Source organism: Stegodyphus dumicola, chromosome 3 (genome assembly GCF_044657685.1).
Source record: "Stegodyphus dumicola isolate Sdum_Otavi_A_Nest chromosome 3, ASM4465768v1".
Classification (NCBI taxonomy): Eukaryota; Metazoa; Arthropoda; class Arachnida; order Araneae; family Eresidae; genus Stegodyphus; species Stegodyphus dumicola.
Genome location: NC_140770.1, coordinates 160,334,881 through 160,351,868, shown reverse-complemented (window position 1 = coordinate 160,351,868; position 16,988 = coordinate 160,334,881). Strand labels below are relative to the sequence as shown.

Below are 16,988 nucleotides of genomic sequence, written 5' to 3'. Positions count from 1 at the left end.
AGTACGTTTAGAAAGAAAGATTTAGCAAGAATGTGTATTCCAAGCACTTCTTTCCTGGCGATTATAATTTGCTACGTTAGCAAATGTCGTATTTCCTGTTTATTATTTTACTATTTCAGTTTTCGATTTATTAGTTTATAAACGTTTTTATCAGGTTCATTAGGAAGGTTATAAATGCAGTTCTGTGGAAATTATGGGAGAGGTATTAATGCCAATGTTAAGGGACATAAAGGGTTATTAACACATCTTGGTAATAAATTTATGGGAGTTTGAAAAACGAAATATAAAGAAGGAATCATAGGCATTCTGCTGATATCAGCAGTCAGAACAATTTGCTAGGTTGAGAATTACTGCCATATTCCAAATTAAAATAATTTACAAGTATATGGATATGCATCATTAAAACATATCACATCACAGAAATTTTTAATTCTTTCAAATAATGCTTTATTGTTTGAAATATTATGCTCTGGAGAAAAATAAATACCTGAAATATAAAAGATGTATAGAGATATAAAATTTTAAGCAGTTTTCGCTCAGGTAATTGAAATCTGCAGAATCATTATGGTACTGCTCCTTACAACAAGAGTTAACAAAGTATAAAGAAATCTCAGTTCAGGTGTATTTGACGTCAACGATGAATTTAAAGCCCATCAATCGGTCATTACAATCGCCAACTGTCTAAATCCTCAGTTACGACCCTTATAGTTCGGCCGTCTCAAGCGCAACCCTGTTTGGCATTCTGCCAAAAGACATAGACTCGTCCAAAAGGGGCGGTATTACTTGCTGCGACGTGAAAGGTCTTTTCTTCTCCGGAAAGAGGTATACTGGAGGGAAAGAAAGTCCCCATCCTTCCACCCTATTTTGAGAATAATTCGGTCCGAATGGCGCATGCGTGTTTGTTGTTCATGGTCGCGAATGAGGCGGTCGAACTATACTAAGAGAAGGCGCCTCAAAATGGCAGCAGGAAAGTGCCGTCTTGAGGAAGAAGATTTTAAACTTATAATTTTTTTAGGTATAAAAATCGCAAGATAATTCCTTCTTCAAGTAACAAGGTTATTTCTTTTTTAAAGTAATTACTGTGTTCCTTCTAATTCCACCACTTTTATGAAAAAATACGAACTGACCGTAAATACGATTTTTTCAAAATGTGGATTTGGGACGTAAAGCAAAACCAAAATTCTTGGCATTTTTGAATCTATAATTCCGTTTATAAGAGCTCTTAGAAAACTGTTGAATAAATTTTTCGGCTTCACTTCTGTTCTCAAAATCGGACTATACGAAACCTGCATCCGATGGAACAATCAGATGTATTATAAGCTAGCACACAATAACCCCACACAGACAGTATGCAATCAATCGAAATAATGCCACAAATATTCTTAAAAACATTTACAAGTAAAGCAAGTTTTAGAAATATCTTTCATATGAACAAGCATTAGTACATTTTATTATCCCTAAATGCAAAATATTGCATTGATCTAACCTAAAATCACCTCTTCATATTCTTTCTAATTAAATATAAATGTATTACTTAACAGTATGATACTCAAATTTATCTCCAGCAGTAAAATATGCTATACAGTTCTATATTCTGTACTTTCTAAAAAGCGAAGTCCATTCTTGAATATATTAAGAAAATCATTCGAGACAGACCATAGATTTTGAAAACATTCCAGTGCTTTTGCATAAAGTACTAATTATAACAATATTTTAGAAGCAACAAATGTGTAATAAAAGGTTCAGAAAAGAGTAGTTGTTGTTTCCAAATTAACTAACATCATCAGATCCCATTATTATGTTTCAGATGCAGTCTACTACTGAAAGAGGAACAGGACTCCGAAAAGTAATTTCATATAGGAAACTTTTTAAAAGGAAACATTTTGTAATCGTATTTAATATAGGGACTATAAGGTGTTGTTGAGCGGATGATAAAAGTGTTCAATTCACATAAATTGCAATTCCCCATGCAGTTTTCTAGGTGTGTGCATTACTGAATGAAAGTGATTTACGCCACCGATTTTACGCCGAGAGGAGTTTTACTTATGAGATACGGCTAATACAGAGTATCTACTAAAAACTGGTGAAATGGATGAATTCCATGTACTTCCTTTGAGCAGCTGCTTAGTTTCGATCCGGAGTCCTACAGTTAAAATGCACGTCAGAGAGCTACGTTTTCAGATAACAATATACACTGCTGGCCACCCAAATTGCAACACCAAGAAAGACAAGAAATATCACAACAAAATTTATTTAGTAGATAACATGTTGACCAAGTATCAAATGATTAAATTTATAGATTTCTGTGAAGTGTGGTTTCTTCTAGAATCAGTAGCCGGAGTATCCGCCCATTGTTAGAAATTACCGCTGCCACAAGCCTCGGCATTGATTCAAAGAGACTTTGGATGTGCTCTTGGGGTACAGTAGACCAGCTTCCACACGTTGCCAAAGTTGATCTGGTGTGGCAGCTTGGAATGTAATCTAGGTCAATCGTTCAGCAACCATGGATCACATGTTTTCTATTGGCGAAAGATCCGAAGAGCGAGCTGGCCTGGGAAGCAATTCAATCTGGCGATTGACGAAGAACCCTTGGACAATGCGTGCCACGTGTGGTCGCGCATTATCCTGTTGAAATATGGCTGTGGGCAAGTCCTGAAGGTAAGGAAGGGCAACTGGCTCAAAAACCTCGGGGATGTAGCGCTGGCTGTTTAAAGTGCCGGCAATGCGTATTAGAGGAGTGCGAGAGTGATATCCAATACCGCCCCATACCATAATAGCCGGTGCAGGACCAGTGGCCGGTGCATAACGCAGCTGTTCAGAATCTTCTCTCCACGGTGTCTCCAGACTCGAATCCGACCATCGTGGTGTTGCAGACAGAAGCGTGACTCGTCAGTAAAGACAATTTCATTCCATTCTGCTGTCACATACTTCTTTCATCGCACCACTGGCGGCGGAGACGTCTGTGGTTCTGCGTCAAGGGTAGACGAAGCAATGAACGTCTTGCGGACAGACCACTCTGTTGTAAACGGCGTCGAATAGTATGTGCAGACACTGGATGATGCGTTACAGACTGAATGTGCTGTGCTATGGTTTGTGATGTGACTAAGCGATCCGTCACTGTCATGCGCACAATGTTCTTGTCATCACGTGAAGTGGAGCACTGAGGTGGATGCGATCGTACACGTCGGTGCGTTGTACCCTCTTGTATCCAACGGTCACATATCCGCATTACAGTTGTTTGGTTTCGTCCAATACGACTATCGATTTCCCTGAAAGATAATCCACACTCTCGATAAGCCACTATCCTTCCTCTGTCGAACTTGGATACTTGATCAAACGATGATCGTTGTTTACTACGAGGCATAATTGATCGTTTTTTTGAAAAAAAATCACAAGAAAAACACAACTGCCGAACTTGAAATCGTCGAAAACTCCAAGCCTTAAATAGCGCTTTGAAGTGGCACCACAGGCGCACGTGATGTGCGTCTGCGCTGAAATTCTAATCATTTGCATATCTCACCTCCGCTAATGCATGTTGTAAATTTCATGTTATTTGCATGCTTCCTTCAGGGTGTTGCATTTACGGTGGCCATTCAAAATCCACACCGGGTATGGTAATTTACGCAAGCAGAAGGCTTTTATCTCCTGCTCAACAGCACTCTGTACCACCTCAAAGCGTCATTTGGACTTCTACTTTTTTTTACACTTTTGCCAGATATTTTCCAAGCATACTTTTTGTACATGGAATACTTCCAATGCCTGCCGGTTTTCGTAACCAAAACATTTTCTCAGAAATATCGAAGAGATAATTTTTATATGTTTTCGAAATTTAGGATATTAGATAGCAAATCTTGTCAATATCTGAAGACTTTCTTTGGAACACAAATATATACGAAACCATTAAAACCCACTCACTCTCTTTCGAAATTTTTATTCTTTTTCAAGAATGAACGAATACAGTGACGAATAATAGTCTCCTAAAATGTGCCTAGAATATTTCAAGCACATTCTTTCTATACGAATATTCCAAATTCGAATATGAGTGGAACATTCTAGGATTATCCTTCGAATAACATAAACTATTTTCTGAGAATAAGTCTGCAATATTCCAGATCCTTCAGCAATGTTTCAGGAATGTTGGGGGCTGATATGGAATGAAAATGGAATATGCATGGCGTATTCGAGTTGTGAAAGGCCACAGTATCAAAGCTGGAAATATGTGAATTCTTTCCTTACTCTTCATTAACGCTATAAAATAATATTTTGCTGTAATTATCTTACATTTTTCATTAAATTAATTCTGGACATAAAGAATGATTTATTTTCTCACTAATGTACTTGTTGCCAATAGTAATACAGATTTCTCGTTTGTAAATGGCAACACTAGTTTAGAATACATCTAAAGTAACAGAAAAAATCATGCAAGGCACGTAATCAGGATAATATGGCAAGGGTCTAAATTTAAATTCGAAGTTTAGGCCTAAAGATATAATGAGCTAACAATATGCACACTTTATAGAGTCATTACGCTCTTTTCGATATCAGGAAGCTAAAAAATGTGCATTGCCCTCGCCAGGATTCTCGATCAGGACCTCTCGAATACGTGCCGTGTGTGCTACCGTTACACCATGAAGGCATGCAGGAAGAAGGGAGAAAATACCTTGTAACTTAAAGGTGAAAAATGTTTGTTATGTGTCTGCTAGCTAACGCCTTATTCAACCAATGAACCAAGGAATTATCCCGAATATAAAGATGCATCACTAATCTCTTTTTATGCGTTCTGTGCGCCAACATTGAAGGAAGTGTTCAGGATATTCAGAAAACTTTTTATGTTGACATGCGGCATATTTCGTTTGGAAGGATGTAAAGAGCATTAGGGTAAATTTGCATATGATAAAGTTCGTAGGTCTTAAGTCGATTCTTTTGGTTTTAAAACACATCCAACACTCACTGCCGACATTTTAGATTTAGTTACATATTCGGAGAAGGTTGATAGTAAAGTATAAGGTATTTCTCCCGCCTTCTTGGCATGCACTCGTGGTGTGGTGGTCTGCACGCTCAGCGCGTAATTGAGAGGTCCGTGATTCGATTCCCGGCGAAGGCGTTGGGAATTTTTCATTTCTCCTGCTTCCAAAAAATCCTAATGTCTCTACAAATTAAAAGTTGATGCAAGCTTGGGTGGACGTAGACAGATTTGTTCCCGTCACACTCTCTCAAGATGACCCATAAAATAATCGTACATGAGAAATATGATGACGAAGAAGAAAAGGATGAAGATGAAGACGTCAAGCAGAATAATAGAGTTGTTGTGACTGCCGTTAACTAGATTTTGTACTTTTGGCAACCATGTAGTTGCACTCTGTTCTAGAGAATTGTAGCTAGAACCGACTGAGTCGGTAACAATGATTTGAACTCTCGTTTGAGAGTAATTTAGAATAGTTAAAATCTTGTAAATAAATTTTGTATATAGTTTTAGTTCGTGTGTGATTTTCACATATTGAAGTGACTTTATTGAAACATATCTTGTGAGGTAAAATTATGACTAACCTGCAATTAAAGCGGATTAATAAGAGTTATGCGGAAGGAAGCTGAGGAACGACTGCAGACTTTCATAAATTTGTCGATAAATGTTTATCTATGTTAGTATATAGTCACCAACACAATTATTTCGTATATTTCGTCTGATAATATTATAAGGTATTTCTCCCGCCTTCCTAGCATGCCTTCGTGGTGTGGTGGTCTGCACGCTGGACGCGTATTCCAGAGGGCCGAGGTTCGATCCCCGGCGAAGGCTTTGCATATTTTTCATTTCTCCTGCTTCCAAAAAATACCTAATGTCTCTACAATATGTATTGTTGCGAGATATTATTTAAAAAACCACCAACTATTACATAAGTTCAGACAACCAGGAAGAAATGAACAATTTTTTAGGAAAATAGGCACAATAAATGGTATACACACGACAATAAAGGCCGGAAATAACTCAAGAAGAATCCGGATATTCAGCAATTCCTCCTTAACAGTCGAAATAAATCGTCAAGTTCCTCAAATCACTCTTTAATCCTAACTCGCAGTTTAAGTAAGGGTAAAACCGTAACTCGTAGTTTAAGTTAATCGCTAAGTCTCACAGCTGTTTCACATCTGAATTCCTCAGTCCTCCGACATGTCAGCTTAGGCTCTTAGGGTTTCGAAAATGTGTTCTCGAGAATCTTACAGAAACTCGCCAAGTTGGCGAGAATATGCCAAATAAAATCAACTCGGCCAAAAAAAAAAATTTACAAAGGCCTCTCAGAACGAAATAGTCTGTATCTCGAGTTCTAATTGAGAGCTATTTTTACGATTCCCAAACCGTTGCACTCAGAATTAAAAGATCTATAATTGTAAGCGATCAATGAACATTAAATATATAATATGCAGTCACAAATTACCTTAAACACAAAATAAATCATGAAATTTCCATTCTAAAAACAATAAAAAATAAAATATGTAAAACAATGCAAAATCCATTAATATACTAAAAAGGATTACAATACTTATAAATATTTACAATAGCATGGTAAATTTTAAAATGTTGCTTAATTTTGTTTTCAGATATAAAATTACGTGTATGCGTTTTAATTTCAAATATTCTGTACGATTTTCGATGCTATTTAATTGTGGCCGACAGATTTAAAAGATAAAAAATAAAAAAGATTTTGCAAGTTGCGAACTCTAATACGGCGTCAAGAATCGTGAAAAGGACAATTCGGAATCGGCGAGGTCCCGTTGCTTCCAGTTAAAAAGAGATTTTATTGTGTATATTATTTATTCACCAAAGAAATGTGTATATGTAAGATATTGGGAAAAGTCACTCATATCTTACTATCGAAGTAACTGACGAAGATGAATTATCCACTAGGGTATACCTGATCTCTGAATCAGTCCCCAAAAGCAGTTCTTATCTAGAAGTAGAGTATTTTTTTCTAATTTTAAGTTTGACAGCTTTATTTCAGCAAGACGTAATGAGATTATTTCGAAGATTTTGAATTATTTATTTAGAGACCGTTAATTTAACTTCATCTGATGATAATAGTTCTAAGAGAAGTGGAAAATAAATGATGTCACGTGTCTATCGATTTTAAGATTTTTGTATAATGAAACGCTTTGTAACTTCTGTTAAATTCAAGAACTCTTGCCGTAATAGCAGATTTGTTTCTAGATCCCCTATCCTAGGGATTGATATGACACAGAAAAACGCGATGAAAAAAGTAAATTACCAGTAATATAATAAATAACTAAATTGTAAACGATTTAGTTAAGAAGTAATTGCATTTTACATTTGTCGTAAACATGCAAATAATCCAAATGAAATCAGTATTATCAGATTGAAACTTCTCACTTTGAAATATTTTATTCAAGATACAATTAAAAATGGTGCTTTGATCTTCAGTATTTTATTTTAACACGTTGAGCGCCACGCGTATATTTTAGGCAATACTGTTCAGGCCACGCGCTTCGCTTAAAAGCGCTGGTATTGTACGGCCAGTGATTCGTATCGCGGTAGAAGATAGCAACAAGTTGTGAAAAAGAAGACATTCCGTCGAACAAAAAATGCAAGAATATCTAGAAAACGACAACATAAGAACTCCGAAGAAAACCGGGAAAAGCCTCTGAAGTACGAAAATATTGTAAATTATGTTATGATAAAAATGCAACAGAAGCTGGTAGAGTAATGGCTAGAAAAAAAGACTAAAAGAGTGTTGTCACATTTTGTAATAGTTGTAATGGAGAACCGTTTTCATGTTTACTGTGTTTCAATGAAATCCAATGAATCAAAATCAAATCATGAATCAAAATTAAGTAAATTTTAAATAAATTTTGTGTAATTTAATAAAACAGTGTAAATTTTATAGTTATATATCATGTTACACGCTGTCAGCCAGCGGCGGTCGACGCGGCCTAAACGAAAAGGTCTAGTGTCAGCCACAAATGGCTGACACGACCTAAACGGAAAGTTTCGTGCAGCCACAGATGGCTGACGCGGCCTAAACGGAAAATCTAGTGTCAGCCAAGGATAGCTGACGCGGCCTAAACGGAAAATCTAGTGTCAGCCACAGATAACGGAAAATCTAGTGTCAGGCACAGATGGCTGACGTCGCGCTCAACATAAATTGGAAATAAAAGTTGGAAGCGAGATTAGAGATTTAATTTTGAACCAAGCTTTTAATCTATTTAAATTTCTCATGTGCATAATTTGTTTAATCCTTATTTTGGATGTAATATAGTTGTGGCCAAGTTTATTATTGAAATCGGAATTTTTTGCTGAAAATTCAGTATTTCAAATCCAGAGAATTTATATTTTTCTTTACTTTCGATGCATGTTGAATTAATGTAGAATTTACAAAATTAGTAGAAGGATCTAGAAAAGAACAAACAATCTAAAAATTACATTAGCGTTTTAATTTTTCGTCATATGATTATGCAATAAAAATAGAATGGGATGATAAAAAGTTGTGAAATTTCTGAAGAGATTAACTATCAGAAGCGTTTGAGGACCTCTGTACTAGGGCATAATAAGAAACATATTTATAATTACGTTTAAATGCTTCTAAGATGCACACTATATTACAGATGAATGCAAAATCAAGCAAGTCTACCTAACTGTTGTTCACTTCATAGCTGAGATGTATCGCCCATGTTTTGATAAGCTTAGAAGCACTACCGACATCTAAATCAAGCAGCGTATATGTATGCGGTTATATTTTATGATGATTATGACTCAGGACGTTTGGACCTCCATTTGTAAGGCATTTTCTTCCTCCTTTCTGCATGCCTTTGTGATGTAACTGGAAGCATACTCGACGTATATTTTAGAGATCCAGGGTTCGAGTTCCGGCAATGCATATTTTTCATGTCTCATTCTTCAAAATAACTTAAAAGACTTTACAAGGGGCGACCGAGTTAAAAGGTGGCGAACGCTAATTCGTTACCCCCGCTTCTACACGACCGCTAACGTCACTTCACCGAACCACCGCTACCGTTACTACACCATCCACTACCGTCACAACACCGTCCGCTACCGTCACCTATACCACCGCTATCGTCATTTCAATTCCGAAGCCTTTCGGCAACTAGGTCCACTCCTCCCTAGTCGACCTTTAAAAGGTGGAGTATATAAGGTATTTTCTCCCTCATTTATGCATGCTTTCGTGATGTAAATAGAAAGCATACTCGAACCGTATTCGAGAAGTCCAGGGTTCGAGTGCCGGCGTGAGCACTGCACATCCGTCTCCAGCATCAGAATAACCTAATGACTCTACAACGTTTTATACCATATATTTCCGTGTATAATGCTAAGCAAATTTTTTTATTACTGAAGTCTGGAAGTAGACTTATCACGAGTTGAAAATGATTTACAAATAATTCGACCACTAAAAATAGTATAGGTTAAATAATTTCTCCCTTCAAAAAAAAAAAAAAAAAAAAAAAAAAAAACCCTGTTCTTTGTTTTAAATTTTATATATCACATTAACTAAATTTCTTAATACGAGATCCGAAAAAAAAATTTTTAGCAGCTGTCGGAAATTTCTCTCTGCTTGAGGTATGCTTGGGAAGATGCCAGCTTTCATCATTCATCATTAACATCGTTGTCACCCGCTTCATAGAACATCATATCATCTTCAATTCTGTCTATAGCATAAAAATCTTATGATTGCTTAAGAATGATCACCACACAACTGACAACCAAAATTAAATTCGTAAGGCTAAATCCGCGCCAAATTCTTACTCTGATTTATGGACATATACATGCGCTTTCCATGTGGTCTTGATGATCATTTCGTTATCCATAAAATATTATTGGTATTTTTTTGGTTTGTTTGGCTATTTATTTCAAATTCATGATAACCAGATGCAACATTTAATCAACGTTCATTGGATAATTTTTTCTACAAATTTTTCATTTTAAAAAGGGCTCAGACAAAACGAATATAACTTTATACATGACGTACATACGAGTTCAGTTTCTCTAAGCTTTGATATAACAGCAATAAAACCAACAGAAACAACAATAAGAAACATTAAGAATCATTATAAGGAACATAAGAGTATTTATCGCTTTAAGAACGGGTAATTAAAATATGAGGCTGATGATATTTCTTACACGTAGACTTTTGATGTAATGATGAAAATTATGTAGACTTAGCTACTTATTATATTATGGAATTTACCTCGGCATTGAAACAGATTTTTACGTAGAATGCAATAATTCATTTGTCGCTTAATCATCAAAACTCCTATGCTATATCCGGTACACCAATCTGGTGTACTAAGTCATAACACTGCTCGTTATACCGGAAGAGAAGTACTTCGCTTAACTAATTAAACTGCTCATCATCTTCACAACTTAACCTACACTACTAACTGAGATACGGTTACATACATAGAGTTTCTTTAAAGTTACAGTTTTAGGTACATAAAATAATGCAATTCAATAAACAATTTGAAAGTAAATATGAGTTTAAAAGTACAGTTACGGTTAAATCGCCCCACACTTATTCCAAAACACTTACTGTACGAATTATATATATTAAATATAAACTAGAAGTTTTGGGAGTTTCCTACCTGATAAGTCATTCTTTACGGTGTGTGGGTTTAAAGAAAGCGAAACATTTTCAATAGTAAAATAAAATTTATCAACATTTCATTCAACATCTTTTTGAGAAAAACTATTAAAATAAGTTCAGTGGTAAATGTTGAAAGGCTGAATATCAAGTATTAGCTTAATTTGATTTAAATTAATACCACGTTTATGCTTTAGTGAAGAAATATGATCTCTTCCTCCCAGGAAAAAAAAAAATCATAGCAATGTTAAACGAAACAGTCTTTTAACATCCTTTATGTTGTTTCAAAGAGCTGACTTATACCAACAATGCTTCCCAATCTCACTAAAGTTTCTTATTTTATTTGTTGTCTCATATTGATGGTGCTCGATGCATTACGTTTGACACTAGATGGCGCTACAGCTTCAGAAACCTTTCACCCAAGCTTGCAGGGTTGCCAAATTAATGCTTGGATTTAAAGCCAAAAATTCCACATAAACACGCCAAACAAATTTAAATAAAGTTTGTTTAGTATTACCGTATGGCAGTCAAGACTTCAGGTCGTCATTATTGCCATTCTCATCGAAATCAGTGGACTTTGAGGGAAGACTGTAATCGACGAGAAGTTTTTTTAATCGTTCACGAAGAAGTAAAGAATAGCTTTCGGTTTTCTTTGAAAACAGCAGCTCTGCTTTTTGTTAACATCAAAATGGGCGCGTTTTCTTTCATCCTGTTATACAAACTTAGGACAGAAGAGAAATTTCATCCCGATCATACGACATTATCAACTCGGATATTTTGACAGTTAAGGGCAAACAAAGGTGCTGAAACAATTCTATTATCATGCACATCGGAGCAGTGGCATAACTAGTGTTTTGCTGCCCCTTTCAGTGCACACCAAAAAGTCAAATCTTATGAAATATCAAAATGACATAAAGGGCTGTGCGTTAATTTTTGAAATGAACTTTAAATTTCATGGTTTTGAAATGCTGTTTTGCTTGTTTTTCTATTAGCAAAATCAGTCGATGGAATTATAGAAAATTGTTTTATTAATTCCACTTGCTTTTCTCTAGACCAGGGGTTCTCAACCGGTGGTACGCAAAATAAAGTATTTTTTAGTCCAAAGGGGCAATTTGCCCTGAAGGAATTTTGTTTTCGTTTTGCGGTGAAACTTTTAAAAGGCTGCATCATTTTTCAAATCGTTGCCACCAAATATTATTGCCCTGTATTATATCTGATGAAATCAAATAATGAAGAATCTGCATATATAATGTGATGCATATTTTTCTCGCATTGTGTTAAAACAACGGTACCTAGGGCTACCAAAATTTGACTAACGTAATCTTCCATAGAATATGGGCATGTGGAAGCCCTAATTTGAAACTGAAATTTGTTTTATTATCAAGTTCATCTTTTGTAAATCGGGAATTCTGAAGTTAGGCTCAATTTAAAATTATTTTGCGATATTGCTCTTAAACTGAATTTTATGGTTTAAGCTCGAAGAACATGATATTTAATAAATAAAGGTAACACACAAATTGTTAAAGAAACTTTCCTTTGGACGCAATTTAAAATCTGAAACCTTTCAGATTTTTTTTAACTATTAAATTCAAAAATTAAAACCCCGACATCCTAATTTTGTTTTTTCTCTAAGACTCGTAAATTTATGTGATCTGAGCTTTGTTCAAGAGTGGTGGTGGTGGTAGTGGTGGTATTAAAGATTTTCAGTTTTTGTTTAGATGGTAAGCGTTAATCAAAAGGTTGAGAACCGCTGATTACATCATGTGTTTCAAAACAAATTAATGATTAAGTGTTTCAAAACAAATTAATTATTTAAGGAATCATAATAATTGGCGAAGCTTACTGAAGCGACGGAAACACTGCCCTGACTATGGAATGCGAATCAAACACCTGAAGATAGACAGTTTGAGAAATTTAAATATTAAAATTACACTGGTAAAAATAATGACGTTGTAAAGACATTAGGTTATTTCGAGACCGGAAAGATGAAAAATGAGCAACGCCTTCGCCGGGTATCGAACCACGGACCTCTGGAATACACGCCCAGTGTGCAGACCACCACACCAAGGAGGCATGCCAAGGCGGCGAGAGAAATGTAAAGGGAATAATTCTTTTAATTATACTTATCAGATTTTTTTTTTTTTACCCTTCATTTCAACAATACATATTCCAAAACTCTTTATTACGTTCTTAAGTGCGCATCTCATAGCATTTGCTTTACAATACCTTTTAACAGATTGCTTTCATATACGAACAATTCTTGCTTAAATAGTTTTATAACGTATTTGTCAACAGGATTTCAATTTATGTTTACAATTCAATATTAAAGTTATTATATATTTAGATAACATTTATAATCATTATACTCCCCCTTTTAAAGTGTGACTGGGATTTTAGCGGACCCAATAGCCAAATCCTGGATGTGAAGAATCATCATCCAACACCCTTTTAGTTCGGGCGCCACTGTAAAGACATTAGGTATTTTTAAAACAGGAAAGATGAAAAATGAGCAACACTTTTGCCGAGAATCAAACCATAGACCTCAGGAATACGCGTCCAGCGTGCAGGCCACCACACCACGAAGGCATGCCAAGAAGGCGACAGAAATACCTTATAACGTATCTATTATTTAATAACATAGAAAAACAGGAACAAATATGCATCACAGCCTTTAATGCCAGAAGATAGTCAGAGATTTGGATATTTCAAAGCTTTTATGATCTAACCTCCCTCTACCAAGGCCAGATCCTCAATTGCTTCATTTTTGCAATTACACTATTTGGATCATGGAGGTAGGAAGTAAGATGGAGTCGCCCTAAACAAGTTTCTCCGTACCCTGCTCTGAAGCACCGGCGATCCCTACGTGGTGACCAAAACATTGGGTCATTTCCCATTGAGTTCTATGGGATTTGACGCGTTCGGGTGTAAATATTTTGTAATTACGTCGCAAATATACATATAAATGTATATATTTTCTTTTTCTACAACACTTCAGAGTCCTAAGTATGTGAAAACAACATATTTTTAAACAACATTTCATTCTGAACGGAATTAAATGCTATACTTTTCACAGGACAGTTTTCTCAGAATGGTTTAATTTGAATGAAATATTTTCACAAGTTTTCGTTAATTACATTAGAAAAAAAATTAAGGTAATTCGATTTTATTCGGTTAAGGTACAAACATTAAGATCAAAGTTTATTGTATTATTAATATTAAAATTATGCATTATTTCTTTTCTATTTATAGCGCTTCTTCCTAAAATACTTTCTTAAATATGACATGATTTTTTGGCTTCTTTTAAATCGAAAAATGTAAGTCATTTTATAATTAATGCTCTATTCGGTTCATTTTAAATTAGAGAATTATTAGGAATTAAATAGTATTTGACTTTCTCTGAACATTTTTGAAAGGGAATAAAATAAGTTTTTTTTTAAAGTATTATTTAAAACTTGTAACTGAGTTATTATAAAATGTAAAGGGAATAATTCTTTTAATTATACTTATCAGATTTTTTTTTTTTACCCTTCATTTCAACAATACATATTCCAAAACTCTTTATTACGTTCTTAAGTGCGAATCTCATAGCATTTGCTTTACAATACCTTTTAACAGATTGCTTTCATATACGAACAATTCTTGCTTAAATAGTTTTATAACGTATTTGTCAACAGGATTTCAATTTATGTTTACAATTCAATATTAAAGTTATTATATATTTAGATAACATTTATAATCATTATAAATTAGATACATTTAATCATTAGATTTCTTCAAAGTACTTTCACAGTTGTTTATAAGTGAATAAATTCTTCATTTCAAATACATTTATAAATAATTTAATGAATGTTTAAGTATTTTGTCAAAGGCAGATACATGCTTTTTGCAAGCGCATGCATAAATACCCATACATATTTCCTATTTATCATTTCCTGCATGTGCAAATTTTTAATTTCTGTGCATTCACTCATATTTTACGTGTAAAGTAATTTACACTAATTTAGCATACACCCGAAAGTTTTATATAAAAAATATATATGAATATAATTTGAATGAAAATTATAAGTATTATTTTTAATACCCACTCAAAGGTCAGTTTTTCTTCAAAATTCCTCCACGATGGCATCTCTCTCTTTAGGCAGATAGCCTTTGCATGCGTTACTCTATTTAATAAAAACTTAATCTGACCTATGTGCCTAATTACAAATATTTTAACATACATAATTTTATATTTACATTTAGCCATCAAGTTTCAAACTTTTCAAATCTTCTAGAAAATAAATTTTGGCAGATCTCTTTTAGCAATTTTCTTAAAATCTATATTTTTGTAGTGCAACAGCTTAGAATTTTATAAAACAAATTCATAATCAAAATCGCTGTTGTTAGTTATCGAAAAATAACCATTATGTGATTTTTGCGTAAATGTCAGTAAACTATACAAATTGCTATTATCCATCACACTATGAATGTTTCTTTCATGCGAGAGTGTCCCTTTTTCAATTTCTATGGAACTGTCGTGTGTCGAAATACTATCAGAATCTTGTCAAGCGAGCTTCTGAAAGTAAACAAAGAACACCCAGTCTGATGACCCAAGCTTCAAAGCAGTGCTTCACTTCTAGCGCGGAATGGCCCCTCCTCCCTTTCCTACCTCCATGATTTGGATATACTAATATCTCCCGCGAAGCCCCTAAGGGCGCATATTAACAGTAGATTAAATTTTGATGTGGAGTAGTATGGCGGTGGCAGAGATTCTGATCATATACAATACTCTTTTGGGTTTACGGAATAAATATCCAATAGTATACTTATGACAGTAAGACCCATATATGTCGTATGTATACCGGCAAGGTATGAAATTCGGCATTTTATAGAATGCCAAAAAGTGTCTGGCAATATATGAAACGATTAAACATTTCACACACTGCATAAGCATTCTATTAGAATCCCGAATGACAAACCGGCAAAGCATGAAAACATCTGCGATTCTTTTCGAATAACCGTAATTACTTACTAGTATAGTTTGACCGCCTCATCCGCGACCATGAGCGCAAACACACATGCGCCAGTCGGGCCGAATTATTCTCAAAATAGGGTGGAAGGATGGGGACTTTCTTTCCCTCCAGCATAGCGTTTTCCGGAGAAGAGAAGACCTTTCACGTCGCAGCAAGTAATTTTGGACGAGTCTATGTGTTTTGACAGAATGCCAACCAAGATTGCGCTTGAGACGGTCGAACTATAATTAACCGTTATTACTACTAAATAAAGCAAAAAAATAAATAAATAAATAAATAAGGGGAGGCCAAAATGACTACTAATATGAAACTAAGGGATTTTTGGTTGCTGAATTGCTGTGATGTTACATCATGGACACTGAGTTATTTCCTGTACTTCATGAAACTCGTCTGGCTATTGGACATGGAGGACGTAACAGAACACTGAAAGAACACACACAGAATCAAATACACAAACGTTACTCGGAATTATATTGAACTGTACATCCACCTTTGTGACTCCTGCCAGAAAAAAATTATTAAAGAGGCCATTGATGTGCAGATATATGATATTGATTTCTAGTCTCAGCCAGTATGGTGTACCAAGACCATCTCACTATTTTTGTTTTATGTATTTTGAATAAAAGTGTTTTAATGGCAATCTTTCATTATTTTTTCAAAATAGTATTTATATTTTTGAAAAATGAATGTCCTTGGTATAGTAGCCTTAACATTACCTTTTTTTAATACTTTCATAAGGAGCATTTGGCATTCTACAGAATGCCTAGGTATAAAATATAATAATTCTCAACTTCATAATTTACCTGAAGATGCCAGGTATTCTATAAAATGCCGGCGTTTCATGCATTGCCAGTAACATATCTATGTGTACACAATACATAACACATCTATGTGTATACAATATTATAACACATCTAAGTGTATACAGTACATATCTATGTGTATACTATATCATACCCCATACTTACTTATCTAAATACATATACGATACTCTTAAAACATAACTAAATTAAACATTAAAAGTATATACATTTTATATATTTACGAGCTCTTAAATTAAAATAATAACTTAAGTGCTTAACTAAATACAAATCCATTTAAATTTTTCCATGCAAACGTCTTTCTGTTATACATTTATAAGTAAAATTATATATAAATATTTAAAGTTACGCTTTACAATGCACATTATAATTATTAGAACCCAAGATAAAATTTTAATTACAATGCTTAATCGTTAAGTATCTATGTTATTTCTTAGAGTCTGATTTCAAGTTCTTTGGATAGTTCTCTAGCATCAGTTAATTGTAATTATCGCTTCTGAGACAATGTCTACAGTAAAACAAAAGTCAGAACACTTCTCATATCAAAATATTCT

At 34.5% G+C, this 16,988-nt stretch overlaps 1 protein-coding gene across 4 annotated transcripts in view; it reads right to left on the bottom strand.

The window, feature by feature from the left end:
* The window catches only part of LOC118185458 (uncharacterized), a 272,436-nt gene that overhangs the window by 47,827 nt on the left and 207,621 nt on the right, over positions 1 to 16,988 (bottom strand). The window lies entirely within an intron of this gene.